Source organism: Zootoca vivipara, chromosome 5 (genome assembly GCF_965207765.1).
Source record: "Zootoca vivipara chromosome 5, rZooViv2.hap1.1, whole genome shotgun sequence".
Classification (NCBI taxonomy): domain Eukaryota; kingdom Metazoa; phylum Chordata; class Lepidosauria; order Squamata; family Lacertidae; genus Zootoca; species Zootoca vivipara.
This window is the reverse complement of record NC_142588.1, coordinates 93,386,153-93,399,862: the sequence shown is the minus strand read 5'-3', so window position 1 is coordinate 93,399,862 and position 13,710 is coordinate 93,386,153. Positions and strand designations below refer to the sequence as shown.

At 51.8% G+C, this 13,710-nt stretch overlaps 1 protein-coding gene across 2 annotated transcripts in view; it reads left to right on the top strand.

Annotated features, from left to right (window-relative positions):
- Positions 1-6,527: 6,527 nt before the first annotated feature.
- Positions 6,528-13,710, top strand: part of TNK2 (tyrosine kinase non receptor 2) — a 97,876-nt gene continuing 90,693 nt past the window's right edge. The window contains exon 1 of one of the 2 annotated variants that reach the window (XM_060274274.2): positions 6,528-6,916. The gene's annotated coding sequence lies outside the window, so the exon portion shown is untranslated. The remainder of the gene's footprint in view (positions 6,917-13,710) is intronic. The other variant, XM_088669317.1, reaches the window with a different exon arrangement.

The following is a 13,710-nucleotide window of genomic DNA, read 5'->3' as shown; positions in this document are numbered from 1 at the left end:
TTGCCAGATCCACCTCTGGTGGGAGGGAGTTCCACGGTTTAGGGGTTGCCAGACCCAAACTTCTGAGGATGGTGAAACAATCCAGTGTGGTGGTGTACTGGTAGTTAGTATCAGACTAGGACCTGAGAGCCGAGGATTCAAATCTACACTTGGCTAGGAAGTTCGCTGGGTGACCTTGGGCTGATCACTGCTTCTCAGGCTAACCTACCTTGCAGGGTTGTTGGGGAAATTACATGAGTGGAAGACCAGTTGCACCACCTTGCCCTCCTTGGAGAAGAAGGTGGGATCGGAATGAATGAATGAATGAAATGAAATAACTGAGAGAGCATCCTCTGCTGATCTTAGCACCCAAGAGGATCTGTAGGGAAGGAGATAATATTTCTGGTATTTGGGGCCTGGGTCATTTAAACTCTGTGAGCACTTTAAACTGGGCCTGGAAATGAACTGGCAGCCTGTGCAGCTGTTTTAAAACTGGAATAAACCTGTGTTTATTTTTTTGCAGTAACCTTACTAAGTTGATGCCTTGCAAATGCTTTGCACTATAATTCCCACCAGCTGGCAGAGCCTCTGTATGCTGGGAGCTGTACTCCAAAATATCTGGAGGGCGCCAGTTTGGGGAAGGTTGTCTAGTCCGACGGTACTCCTGTCAGCGACTGGGTAGATACACATTTGGGTCTCACAAAGAGATGAAACTTTTAGAAGAGTTGTCCGTGGAGTGGACTAGAGGCCACCCGATCTAGGGGCTCCTGACCTAGTCAGTTTCCCAGTTGCAGAAGGTGCCTTGTACAGACGAAAGAGAAAAGAACACCATGTTCTAACACCTTTTTGTCCTGCAGATGGCACTGCAGCACTGCTCATGGGAACATTTCTCCACTTCTGGCAAAAAGTCAAGGCATTTGCCAAGGGGAATGTGTTGTTGTTATGTTTATATGCCACCTTTAACTTCCAAGTATCTCAAAGTGGTGTACATGGTTCTGTTCCTCCCCATTTCATCTTCACAACAACCTTGCGAGGTTATTTTCCAGGTGAAAATAAATTATCAGTGGATAGGTTTGCTAGTGGTGCCTTTGACCCCAAGGCGGGGGGCGGGGGAGGAAAGCCTTTTCATGCAATCTCCAACCTGCAAGGCTCTGGTGGATAACCTTTTTTCAATCTGAGGGCCTTAGTCCCTTCTGGGGAACTTTCTGGTGGCCGCATGCCGGGGGAGGGGGCAGAAAGAAAAACAGGCAGAGCAATGAACACGAAGTTTACATTTGTGAGTTTCCACACACCCCTCTCTGTTTTGCATCCAGGCAAAGAGGCATTATCAGAGTTCAATGATATTTTCCAGCCAGGCAAACATTCTCAGGGTGGGTGCAGAGCAGGTTCATTGAGGAAATGATAATACATCTATCCACAATAGTTATCTGATTTTAACTTGTTAATCATATGTACAATTTGCTGTGAACCAAAGTGATATTTTTTTTAAAGAGCACTGGCATATAAATAATTTTATAAATAAAAATACAAATGCAGTGTAATGAAACAAAGTTGAACCATGCCAAGTAAAAGAGCAATAAATCAGAATATAATCTTGGCACCAGCTAACACCAGGCCTGAAACAAAAGGTTTGACCAGACAACACGAGCACATAAGGGTTATAGCCACCCAAGACTGGGAGGAGGGTGTTGTAAAAATTTGCGGAGCTACACGGTTCTAGGAATAAGTGGATCCTTGACCCAGGTAGAGTCCCGGTATCCTGGCAGGCAGACAAATTTAAGCGTCTCCTGCCCACCAAATAACAGAGACCAAACCAGGACGTACGAAGCAAGGCACTTTTATTTTCGCTGTTGCAACAGGGTCCTTCCTCTCACGCAGGAGAACAAGGAAGGAACCCCAAACAAAGGTGTCCTGCCCTTAAAAAGAAATTTGAAAATGTAAGTGTAAGTGCCACTGAGAGACATCACACAGAAGAGCTACAAAGCAGAGACAGGGAGGCCGGAGGAGGGATCTGATACCCTGATTTGCAACGCATAATGATTTAAGAGTAGGGGACAGATTTAGGATGCGGAAGAACACCTGCTGTGCCAGTTTAGCAAAAAACAAAACAAAAAACCTTTCAGCACAAGAGGAGGTGCTTTCCAGGGAATTAGACTGATTTTGCAGCCAAGCTTATGGAGCAGCAGCACCAGATTAAGTTATTGAACGAGATGGTTCAGGTTCCATCCGTACAGCAGATGCAAGTCTGGGCACAGAAATGAGATCATTCCTGCTCCGTTTTTTCCCCCCTTAGGGGGTCAGAGGCTGTTGCAATAAATGCCTCCTCTTTGTGAGAAAGTCCGTAAACAGAGGCAGAGTGCAACACTCAAGGCTTTTCAATCCGCCTGCAGTTCTATGGAAAGCCTTATGGCGTATCACTCAGGCTATGTAAACATTAGTGGCTTAAAACGCAGCACATTTGAAGTTGCATTTACAAAATGTTATGCACACTGGAGAGCGGGGTGGGGATGTCTTCACCTGATGCGTGTGGCCTGTTTGGTTTCCCCAAACCTGCAACCCTGCCAAACTCCCATTCATAAAGCTGCCATCTAGGCATGTGCGACAGCTGTCTCAAATGCACACACCTCAGCTTAACTGCCGAGGGAATGTGGCTGATGTTTTCAACTCGGAGGCAAGCCAGTTTGAAGGAAGACATACGCAACAGGAGTAATCTTCAAGCAACTCTAGGATTGATGTGGATTACGGATAATGCCATGCATACTTGGCTTCAAACACCAGGGATTGGATCACACTGGAGACAGTGCAAAAGATAATGTGCCCACAAGTCTAAGGCTGTGAAGTCTGGGATGTTTTTGTAAAAGCGAAATGGTCATGCTCCAGTGGGAAGATCACCGGCACAAGCCTAATTAAAATGAATGGGAGCTGTGCAAGAGCACACTAGTCATTCTGTTTGAGTCCCCTTCATTTCAGCCAGGACTGGAGAACTTCTGTTGGACTGTGCCAAAAGCTTCTAGTCATCATGTCTGTAGAGTTCTCTAGAAATGCCTGGAATAAAATTGGCATTATGGAGCAAGATCTTCTACATCAGGCACCCCCAAACTGCGGCTCTCCAGATGTTTTGACCTACAACCCCTATGATCCCTAGCTAACGACCAGTGGTTGGGGAAGATGGGAATTGTAGTCCAAAACATCTGGAGGGCCGAAGTTTGGGGATGCCTGTTCTAGATCAAGGGTGGGTGACCTTTGACCCTTTCAGTGATGGAGGAGCATAACCCCCCACCATTCCTGGCAATTGGCTCTTCTGGATGGGGCTGATGGGAGTCTTGAGTCCAACCACATCTAGAAGGCAAGAGGGTGGCCAATGGCTGGCTTGTTCAGTATAGGACTGTTCCCTGAGTTGGCTAGAGATGCTGCTGTTCTTCAGGAATCATCACATGTGAACTGAGACTGACTATCTACCCACCCACCTATCTATCACCTACCAACTCCCCCTCCCTAAAAACCTCCCCACCCCCACCTTGAAAACTATTCATGTTTGTGAGGTGCTAATTGAAACAGGTATCTGTGTTTATTTAGCAAGGCTGAGATATTTCCCAGGCTGCTACTGGATTGGAATTGTTTTTTTAAAAAACGTTTTAAAGATTTTATTATTATTATTGCTGTTTGCTGCCCTTAGGGTAGGGGAGCGCAAGATATAATGTATCAAGTAAATAATATAGTGCTCCATGAAAAACAAACAGCCTCTAAGCAGTTTACCTAAAATACAGTAATATAAAATATCAATTAAAAAATAGCGATTAAAAGCAAGACGTTAAAAGCCGTAGATGTAATAAAATACACAGGGCAGGAAAGGTCATCCTGGGTGAGTCGAAACTTTTGCGGTCTGACCGTTGGAGGTCGCCGTTTCACGCCTGGATGGAGAGCCCCCCCCCCCTTAAGACTCTCGGCGTGTCCCAAACCCCTTCAGGTCTCCCTCAGCCTTTGAAGTCTGCATCCAAAACCCAAAAGGCCATTAGCTATTGGCGGCCAGTCAACAACTTCCTCGTCGGCATCATCCTGGGGGTGGTAGTGGGCGGGGGGCGAGTTTCCCCAAGTGCGCGTCTCGCTGGGGCCGGAGGATGCAGGGATGCAGGAACGGCTGGACCACTCCGGCCTGGCGCCGCCGCCTCCTCCTCCGGGGGCTCGCCCTTCGCCTGTCCCGACGGTCTGCGCAGTCATCGCCGCCTGTTACATAACCCGGGCAGTGAGTGACTTAATGAATGGGGGAGGTTTGCCACCCCCACCCCCCTCCTTTTGGGCACAAACTCACGTTAACCCCTTCCTTCCAGCTCTCCCCGGGTCTCCTCGGTGCGCCCTGGGCGCAGAAGAGAAGCGCAGAGGGACCCCTTGAGCGAACCCCTCTCCTTCCTCTCCCTGGCCCTCGACACCCCCTCTTTCCGTGATCGGACGCCCCTTTGCCCGCTCGCCCTGCGGCCCCCCACTTTTTTATTTCCTTTGTTTTGCAGAGCCGAGGCTCCTTTAAGGGAGGCGGCGGAGGCGGAGCGAAGCGCGAAGGGAACAAGGCGACCCACGCTCCGGGCGACTTTGGCCAGCCGAGCCGGGCCGGGTGGCGCAGAGGCCGCGGCCGGGCAGGGAGGGCGACGCTCGGGCGCGCCCGGAAAGTGAGGAAGGGGCTGCTGGCAAAGGCGATAAGGGGAAAAAGTTATTTTTTTAAAATTGGGGGTACTTTTTGGGGGGCAGGAAAGCGGGTGTTTTTCGCGGGGGAGTCTTAGAAGGGAGAGAAGGGGAGCTTGGAGGAGGAAGGAGGGCGCTTTGCAGGCGTCAAGGTAGACTAGTGAAGAGGAGGGCCGGACGGAGCGCCCGGTGGGCCGGTCGGGGAAAGGAAGAGCGGCTGGGACAGGAGGGGGTTGGGGAGACTTTGGGGCGCAGGTGACAGAGCAGGAGAGGGAGTTTGTGGGGCTGGGCTGCCGTCCGGAGAAGAAGGGGTCAAGTGTCCCAAGGTGACCATTTTTATTTTTGAGGCGGTGGGGTGAGATGGCTCCCCCTTGAGCCATCCGGCGACCGGAGGTGCGGGCCAGGCGAGGGCTTTGCTGCCAGCAGGAGGCGCTGGGACTGGGGCAGGGGGTCCAGGAGGCGTGGGGCTTGGCGGTGGGGGTCCAGGAGGAGGCTTTGGGGGCGGGGGTGCAGGAGGAAGTGCTGCGTTGTGGGGTGCAGGAGCAGAGCCAGGCCAGGGAGAGAGAACCCCTTGGGGGGTGGGCAGGGGGAGACCCTTGGCTGGGGGTCCTTGGGGCTCAGCAGGAGGAGGCCGAGGAGTGGCTGCAGAGTGGGGTGGGGGAGAGGCGGGTGAGGAGCCCCCAGGAGCCCCCGGGGCAGGTGCAGTGGGCAGGCGAGAGGCGGCTGGCAAGGGGCGCTGGAGTGCAGGAGGGGTCAGCTGGCCAGCGGCCGGAGCGCTGTGGGGTGGAAGAGGAGCACCCGCCTTGGGGGGAGCTCTGGGAGGAGGAGGAGCAGGAGGTGCTGCTTGGGGGTCCGTGTGGAGCAGGCTTGCTGGAGGAGCAAGGTCTGGGCCAGGCAGGCCAGGAGGAGGAAGGCCCGAGCCTGGGGGGCCACCAGGAGCAGGAGGGGCGGGCCGGGTTGGGCCAGGAGGTGGGCCTGTGGGGCCAGCACCAGCCCCATGGCGAGCGGGATGTGATCCCGGCACCAGGCCTTGAGCCCGGGGGGCAGGAGGTCCGGCAGGCGGTGCAGCACTCGGCCTCGCAGGAAGGGGGCTTGGGCCAGGGGGTGCAGGAGGTGGGGGGGCTGAGGCGGGGGGTGCAGGAACAGCGGCAGGAAGTGGGCGGCTTGGGCTGGGGGCTGCAGGAAGGACAAGGGAACGCGGGCAGGCGGCAGCCCCTGCAGGGCTAGGAGGGTGCTGCCAAGGAAAGCCCCCCCCCCTCCCCGAAGATCGAAGCCAGCAGACCCTGAAAGCTCAATCAGGGCCAGTTGGAAAACTGAGGGGCTCTTCGCTTTCCCTGCCATCTGCTGCAAAGGGGGCAGAATCCATTCCCGTTGTGGCAGAGGCTGCTGAGAGGTCCTGCCTGAACAGGCTAGATGACCTGAGGGCCCCTTCCAAGTCTGTGATTGCCATCACCTTTCTCTCATCTGCAAGCCTCTTTGCGCAGCTTTCCCGAGCCTCACCGTTCCTGGCCTGCTGTGCATCCTTTCCGCTCCAAGTCCTGGAAGTTTGAACACTGTGTGTTGCAAGCCGAAGCATCGTTCTGTGTGCGTTTCCTCCTACTTCTGCATGGACTGAACCTACTGCAGGAACGTCTTCCCTGCGGAAAGAAATCCCTGCAAATTCCTAGAAGTTGCATGAAGTCTTAAGCCCTTGCAGGGCATCTCCTTGCTGCTTGTATCTGAATTGCTCCAGCAGCCTCTTTCTCCGCCAGAGATCTTGGCTCTGCAAACTCCCAGCGGTGTGCCATGCAAAAAAGAGCCTGACAGTCGAGCTGGGGGGCCTCGCAATGGGCCATAAACCTCAGCCCTGGTGTTAAGCATCCTGGCAATCTAACAGCTGCCAGTGTGTCTGCCTGCTCTGGAAGCCACAACAATGTTATCTCGCTGTTTGCTGGGCTCCTCTCTAGATTAACAGCAGCAGCTCTACCTGAGCAGCCGCCTTGGCAGCGTGCGACCACAAGAGAGCGCATTGTCCCAGCCAGTGTGCAGCAGCCAAAGCAACCGAGAGAGGTTGTCTGCGTGTGTCAACAACACTCAGCTCGGGCCTCCTGGCGTGTAAGATCAGCAGCAGCGGCAGCCGGCCAGCACAGCAAAACAGCACAGCCAGAGTGTGCACACTGCAATTTCTGGAATTTGTTCCTCTCTCTGCTGGAGAACAGATGTGGGAGCCCCATGGCAGGACAAGGAAATAAAGAGCCGCAAGAGAAGGCAGAGGCTTTGGTGGGTAAGTGAAATGCTGGTAGGAAGATTTGGGGGGGGGGGCTGAATGGTGCACCCCCTGTTGTGTTGAGTTCCTTGTCTTGTCTGTTCCTGTTAGCTGCTCAGGCAACAGGCAATCTCTCACTGTGCTCTGATCTGAAGGTTGCGTCGGTCAGATCGGACTGATTTAAGCCATATCTAGAGCCTGTTGGAGGAAGTGGGCTCCTGTGGGGTGCTTTTAAATTATATTTTATGAAATGTTGGCTCCACGGTTTGCAGCACGAGCGCAAAACTGCAGACCTTGTAAACCAAATCAGGAGTGTTTGGAAATCTCTCCGAATTTCTGTGGATTATAGCAGTACAGGAGAACATCTCATGCTAACAAATAATCTGCAAGGGGGATGAACAGACTCTGTATCTCCTGCTAAACCACCACCCCACCCCACCCCGCTTCTCTTCTCTCATAAACAGTTCTGTCTTGGAACGGATAATTGTACTGCTTTGTAGAGCCAGAGTTGTGGTGTCCACAGAGGGTGTTGCATGGGTAGCAGAAAGCGGACTGGGGGGGGGGAGTCATAGAAACATCTGAGGTGGGCACCAGGTTGGGGAAGGGGCACCAGGGTGGGCTGCTTCTGAGCAGGCTGGTAGATGAAGATGCTTGTTTCAGACCTGCCAAGAGCTGCACAAACCGGCCCCGGCCCCTGCAGAATTTGGCTTTTGGCGTGAGCTTCCGTTTGAAACTGGAATGAGAAAAAAACCCATCTTGTTGGTCCTCATTATACACAATTTAACATCAACAACATGTGGCTCCTCTGCTAAGAGAATTTTGCTGTCTCTGGTACAGGTTTGCTTTTCTTCATGAATCTTAGATTTGGGATGTGCCAAGCCCAAGTACCCTGCCTGTGTGGCATAAAATGCTGCGATTCCCCCACTGCAAGAAAGAGGTTGGACAGATAACCCTTTGGGTGTCTTCCAACTCTGCAATTTCCCCCTGAAGAGCGTGTGGCTATACCAGTAGCTCCTTGCTCTGTAGCGAAGGAGGATTCCTGGGTACTGATAGCTCTGGAGCACTCGAGCAAGCGAGCCAAACCACAGGACCAAACTAGGCGTGATTGCTCTCCACCTGCTTTCCCTGTTCTCCTCCCCAGCCGGGCAGTTTGCCTCCTTCTCTCCAGGCTCCCTTTCCAGTATAAAAAGCAGAGACTTCTCTCCCTGCTTCACTCGCGAACAGGGATGTCTTTTGACGAAGCAAAGGAGGGCTGCCTTGTCCTGTGTTTGACTGTGCAAATCTGGTTCGAGAGGCCCGTTTCAACTCTTGCGATTTGGAGGCAATCTCAAGATTTCATAGAATTCCAGAGTTGGAAGGGACCTCAAGGGTCATCTAGTCCAACCCCCTGACATGCAGGAATCTCAACGAAAGCACCCCAGCCTTTGTCTCTTTTATTTTTTTGAGAGGGAGAGAGAGTTGCCTGAACTGTATTTGCACAAAACCCCTGGCAATCAATAAAGGTCAGTAAGCCTCCAGCTCCTGCGGATTTTGGACTTTTGCATAAGCTTCAGGTTGAAATTAGAAAGGGAGAAAAAGCAAGTGGTTAGTTCTCAATGTTTTGTGCAATTAAGTTGCAACAAGAGGACGTGGCTGCTTCGCTAGGAGTCGAGAATTTTGTTGTCCCTGGTACAACAGGGTTTTCTTAGATTTGGGATGTCCCAGTTCCAGACACCCTGCTCTTGTGACTTCAAATGTAGCCCGTCAGGGTCCTCCTGCCTGTGGAGAGGTAAGTTCTGTGCTGGCTCTTACAAGGAGGGAAGGTGTGAGCTGGGAGTTGGCGTGAGCTCTTCAGAGCTGCCATGCCCTTGTAAATGGCTCGGCAGTCACGATGCCGTCCTGAGAGTTCAGTTGTGGGACGGATTAAATTCCTGCATTTAGCTCCCAGGTTGACCTAGCTGCCTGGCCTCTTGAGCTGCCCTGTGCCCTTGGTGGAAAGGGCAAAGGGAGGATTAGGACCTGTAGCTTGGCGAAGAGAGTCATAGAACTCCAGAGTTGGGGGACCCCAAGGGACATCTAGTCCAACCCCCTGTAATGCAGGAATCACAGATGGCAGATTGCCATCCAACCTCTGCTTAAAAACCCCCAAGGAAGGAGAGGCCACCACCTCTCGTGGGAGTCTGTTCCATTGCCCAACAGCTCTTATCATCAGAAAGTTCTTCATGAAGTTTAGTCTGTATCTCCTTTCTTGTAACTTGAAGCCATCGGTTCGAGTCCTACCCTTCGGGGCAGCAGAAAGCAAGCATGCTCCCAGGGTCGTCTTAAGCGTATGGAGCGCCGGGGTGCAAAGACCCGCCTGGCGCCCACCCCCCACCCTGGTTGCCCAGAGTTCTTACAGGGCAGAGCCTGCCGCAACACTCTGACCGACGGGCAAACTCTTCCCCGGACTCCAACTCTCGGGCCCCGGACTCTCGGCCTGGCGCTCCTGAGAGCCCGGCGCCCAGGTGCCCTGCATGCTGCCATGTGATAGCCCTCAAGATATTTGAAGATGTCTATCGTATCTCCTCCGAGTCTCCTCTTTCCCAAGCTAAACATATCCAGCTCCTTCAAGCGCTCCTCATAAGGCTTCGTTTCCAGACCCTTGATCATCTTAGTCGCCCTCCTCTGCACATGTTCCAGCTTGTCAACATCCTTCTTAAATTGTGGTGCCCAGAACTGGACACAGTACAGTATTCCAGGTGTGGTCTGACCAAGGCAGAATAGAGTGGGGCTATGACTTCCCTTGATCTGGACACTGGACTTCGGTTGATGCAGCCTAGAATAGCATTAGCCTCTTTTGCTGCTGCATCACACTGTTGACTCACGTTCAGCTTGTGGTCCACCAAGACCCCTAGATCCTTTTCACACCTTCTTCTGTCTCCCATCCTATATTTGTGCACCTGGTTCTTCCTGCCTAAGTGCAGAACCTGGCATGTGTCTATTTGAATTCATTTTGTTACTTGTGGCCCAGTTTTGCAATCTTTTAAGGTCATCCAGATCCTATCTTCCCAGGTTTAAATTAGCCAACCCTCCCAGTTTGGTGTCGTCTGCAAATCTGATGGGCTTCCCCTGAATTCCTTCAGTTATATAACAATGTCGAACAGCACCCAGCACCCTGCGGCGCCCCACCTGTCGCTTTCTCCCCAGAATGATGAAGACCCCTTGCTGAGCACGCTTTGACCGGATTCTTCTCTTTCTGTAGAAGAACAAGCCTTAAAGAGGCCTCCTAGCCCGATCACAGGTCCTTTATAAGACCAGTGGTAACAGTTGGCCCTGGAGAATGTTAACCCCTCTCCATTTTACCCGTGGACTGCCATCTGTCCAGATTTTAATTTGCTCTGAACTAATTTTAAGAGATAAAGGGGCCCCTGACCATCAGGTCCAGTCGTGTCCGACTCTGGGGTTGCGGCGCTCATCTCGCTCTATAGGCCGAGGGAGCCAGCGTTTGTCTGCAGACAGCTTCCGGGTCATGTGGCCAGCATGACTAAGCCGCTTCTGGTGAACCAGAGCAGCGCATGGAAACGCTGTTTACCTTCCCGCCGGAGCGGTCCCTATTTATCTACTTGCACTTTGATGTGCTTTTGAACTGCTAGGTGGACAGGAGCTGGGACTGAGCAACGGGAGCTCACCCCCTTGCAGGGATTCGAACCACCGATCTTCTGATCAGCAAGCCCTAGACTCTGTGGTTTAACCCACAGCGCCACTTGGGTCCCCAATTTTAAGATGTATTTTAGTTAATTCATTGCCTGTTTTTATGTTCTTATATTCTTTGTATACTGTGAGTTTTATGATGTTTGCTGCCCTGCGCCCGGCTCTGGCCAGGGAGGACAGGGTACAAATAAAAATATAATAATAATAATAATAATAATAATAATAATAATAATAATAATAATAATTAGGGTTCAGATGGTCAACCAGCTACAAATCCTCCTAAAAGGAACATTGCCTGAATTTTACCAGCCTCCCTGCAAGAATATCATAGGGGACTTTGTCGCACGTATTGGTTTCCAGACCTGTTTGCTGGTTTGTGCTGGAATCCCATCCGTGAATTAGTGAGAAGCCTGGAAGTGGCTCTCCTTCCTCGGAGGTTTTTAAGCAGAGCTCGGATGGCCGCCTGCCACGAGCTGAGATTCCTTGCCTTGCAGGGGGTTGGGCTGGATGACCCTTGGGGGTCCCTTCCAAGCCTACAACTCTATGATTCTAAGCCTGGAGTTCAGTGGACCTGCTCCCCCCCCCCCCGCGCGCAGCAATGTGCTTTGGCTTCATGCAAGCCCACATCCCACCCAACGTGGCGCCACTGGAACATGTTGTGTGGGGAGGGGGGCATATGGTTCCTGTTGATCAGAGCCCTTCTGTTCTCCTGGGTCTCCAGATGTTGTGCAGATGGTGCCCCAAAGCATTTCCTCCCTTTGTTTCCCCTTCCGCCCTCTGGGCCACATCCAGGCTGGCAGTTGGAGGCGGCTGTGCCTGAGAAAGTGCTGAGCGGCTTTGGTGAGCCTCCCTAATCTGACCCAGGAGGAGGCAGATGCTGGCAGGGGGAGCTTCTCATTTCGGGGGTCCAGAAATGGCGTAAAGTGGGAGGTTTTTTGGGTGCCGTTCTGCCAAGGAAAAGTGCAACGCAGGAGGAGCTGTCAGGGCAGAGGGGCACAACTAAGCCCTGCAAAGCCAGAACTTGCCCGTTGGCGTTCAACAAAAGATTGTGGCGTGGATTGCGATCTGTGCAAGACCATGCCATATCATAGAAAGAGACCACAAGGGCCATCCAGTCCAACCCCCTGCCAAGCAGGAAACACCATCAAAGCATTCTTGACATATGCCTGTCAAGCCTCTGCTTAAAGACCTCCAAAGAAGGAGACTCCACCACACTCCTTGGTAGCAAATTCCACTGCCGAACAGCTCTTACTGTCAGGAAGTTCTTCCTAATGTTTAGGTGGAATTTTCTTTCTTGTAGTTTGAATCCATTGCTCCGTGTCCGCTTCTCTGGAGCAGCAGAAAACAACCTTTCTCCCTCCTCTATATGACATCCTTTTATATATTTGAACATGGCTGTCATATCACCCCTTAACCTTCTCTTCTCCAGGCTAAACATACCCAGCTCCCTAAGCCGTTCCTCATAAGGCATCGTTTCCAGGCCTTTGACCATTTTGGTTGCCCTCCTCTGGACACGGTCCAGCTTGTCAGTATCCTTCTTGAACTGTGGTGCCCAGAACTGGACAGAACTACTCCAGGTGAGGTCTGACCAGAGCGGAATACAGTGGTACTATCACTTCCCTTGATCTAGATGCTATACTCCTATTGATGCAGCCCAGAATTGCATTGGCTTTTTTAGCTGCTGCATCACACTGCTGACTCATGTCAAGTCTGTGGTCTACCAAGACTCCTAGATCCTTTTCACATGTACTGCTCTCATTTGCTGCCCTCGGCATAATTCCCGAAGGCCTTGAAAGAATGTAAGAAGTGCCTTTTGGATCAGGCCTTTGGCCCACCCAAGAGGGCTAGGAATGACAACAACAACAACAACAACAACAACAACAACAACAACAACAACAACAACAGAATTTGTACCCTGCCCCCCCTGACAAAGGAGTCCAGGGCAGCAAGAATGGAAAGGCTCTTTTCCAACGGCGCTAGAGAGCCGTGGCTCGTTGGAGGAGACCAACCAGGTGTTGCCCTCCAGGTGTAGATGGGCATCTGCCAGGATGGCCAATGGTGAAGGGCAATGGGAGCTGCAGCTGAACAACATCTGGGGGTCACCAGGTTGGGAAGGCTGGTGCAGGTGATATTGGGACCGGGGGTTGAGTTGCGCTCCGTTTTGTGACTCCTAACACATTATCTTGGAATTAATGTTATTATTTATTCAGTTTATATACCGCCCTTTATCCAAAGATCCCAGAGCGTTGCATGACATTACGAACATATTACAGAGCATCAATATTAAAAATGTAATAAAAAGCATAGTAGCGGACAGAATAATAATAATAAAAGAATCGTAATAACAGCCCCCCACCAGCTTTAACAGGCCATAGATTATTCAATAGCCAAAGGCCTGGATAAAGAGGAATGGTTTTGCCTGGCGCCTAAAGTCATATAATGATGGCACCAGGCAAGCTTCCACAGCCAGGGAGCCACCACTGAAAAGGCCCCGTTCTTGTGTTGCCACTCTCTGAAACACTCTGGTATGGGGGTCATTGAGAAGGGCACCAGATAACAAGTGCAGGGTCTGGGTCGGTTCGTATGGGGAGGAGGAGTCCTTAAGGTACCGTATTGAGATCCTGAGCATTTTATCCCCTATGATGCTGTGAGCCACTCGTTGAATTGAAATATTATTATTATTATCATTATTATTATTATTTATACCCCGCCCATCTGGCTGGGTTTCCCCCACCACTATGGGCGGCTTCCAACAAATAGCAAAATACATTAAAATATCACAGATTAAAAACTTCCCTAAACAGGGCTGCCTTTAGGTGTTTTCTAAATGTCAGGTAGTTGTTCATCTCCCTGACCTCTGATGGAAGGGCGTTCCACAGGGCGGGCGCCACTACCGAGAAGGCCCTCTGCCTGGTTCCCTATAGCTTTGCTTCTCGCAACGAGGGAACCGCCAGAAGGCCCTCGGCGCTGGATCTCAGTGTCCGGGCTGAACAATGGGGGTGGAGACGCTCCTTCAGGTATACAGGACCGAGGCCATTTAGGGCTTTAAAGGTCAGCACCAACACTTTGAATTGTGCTCGGAAACGTACTGGGAGCCAATGTGGTCTCGGCGGCCACTCCCAGTCACCACTCTAGCTGCCGCA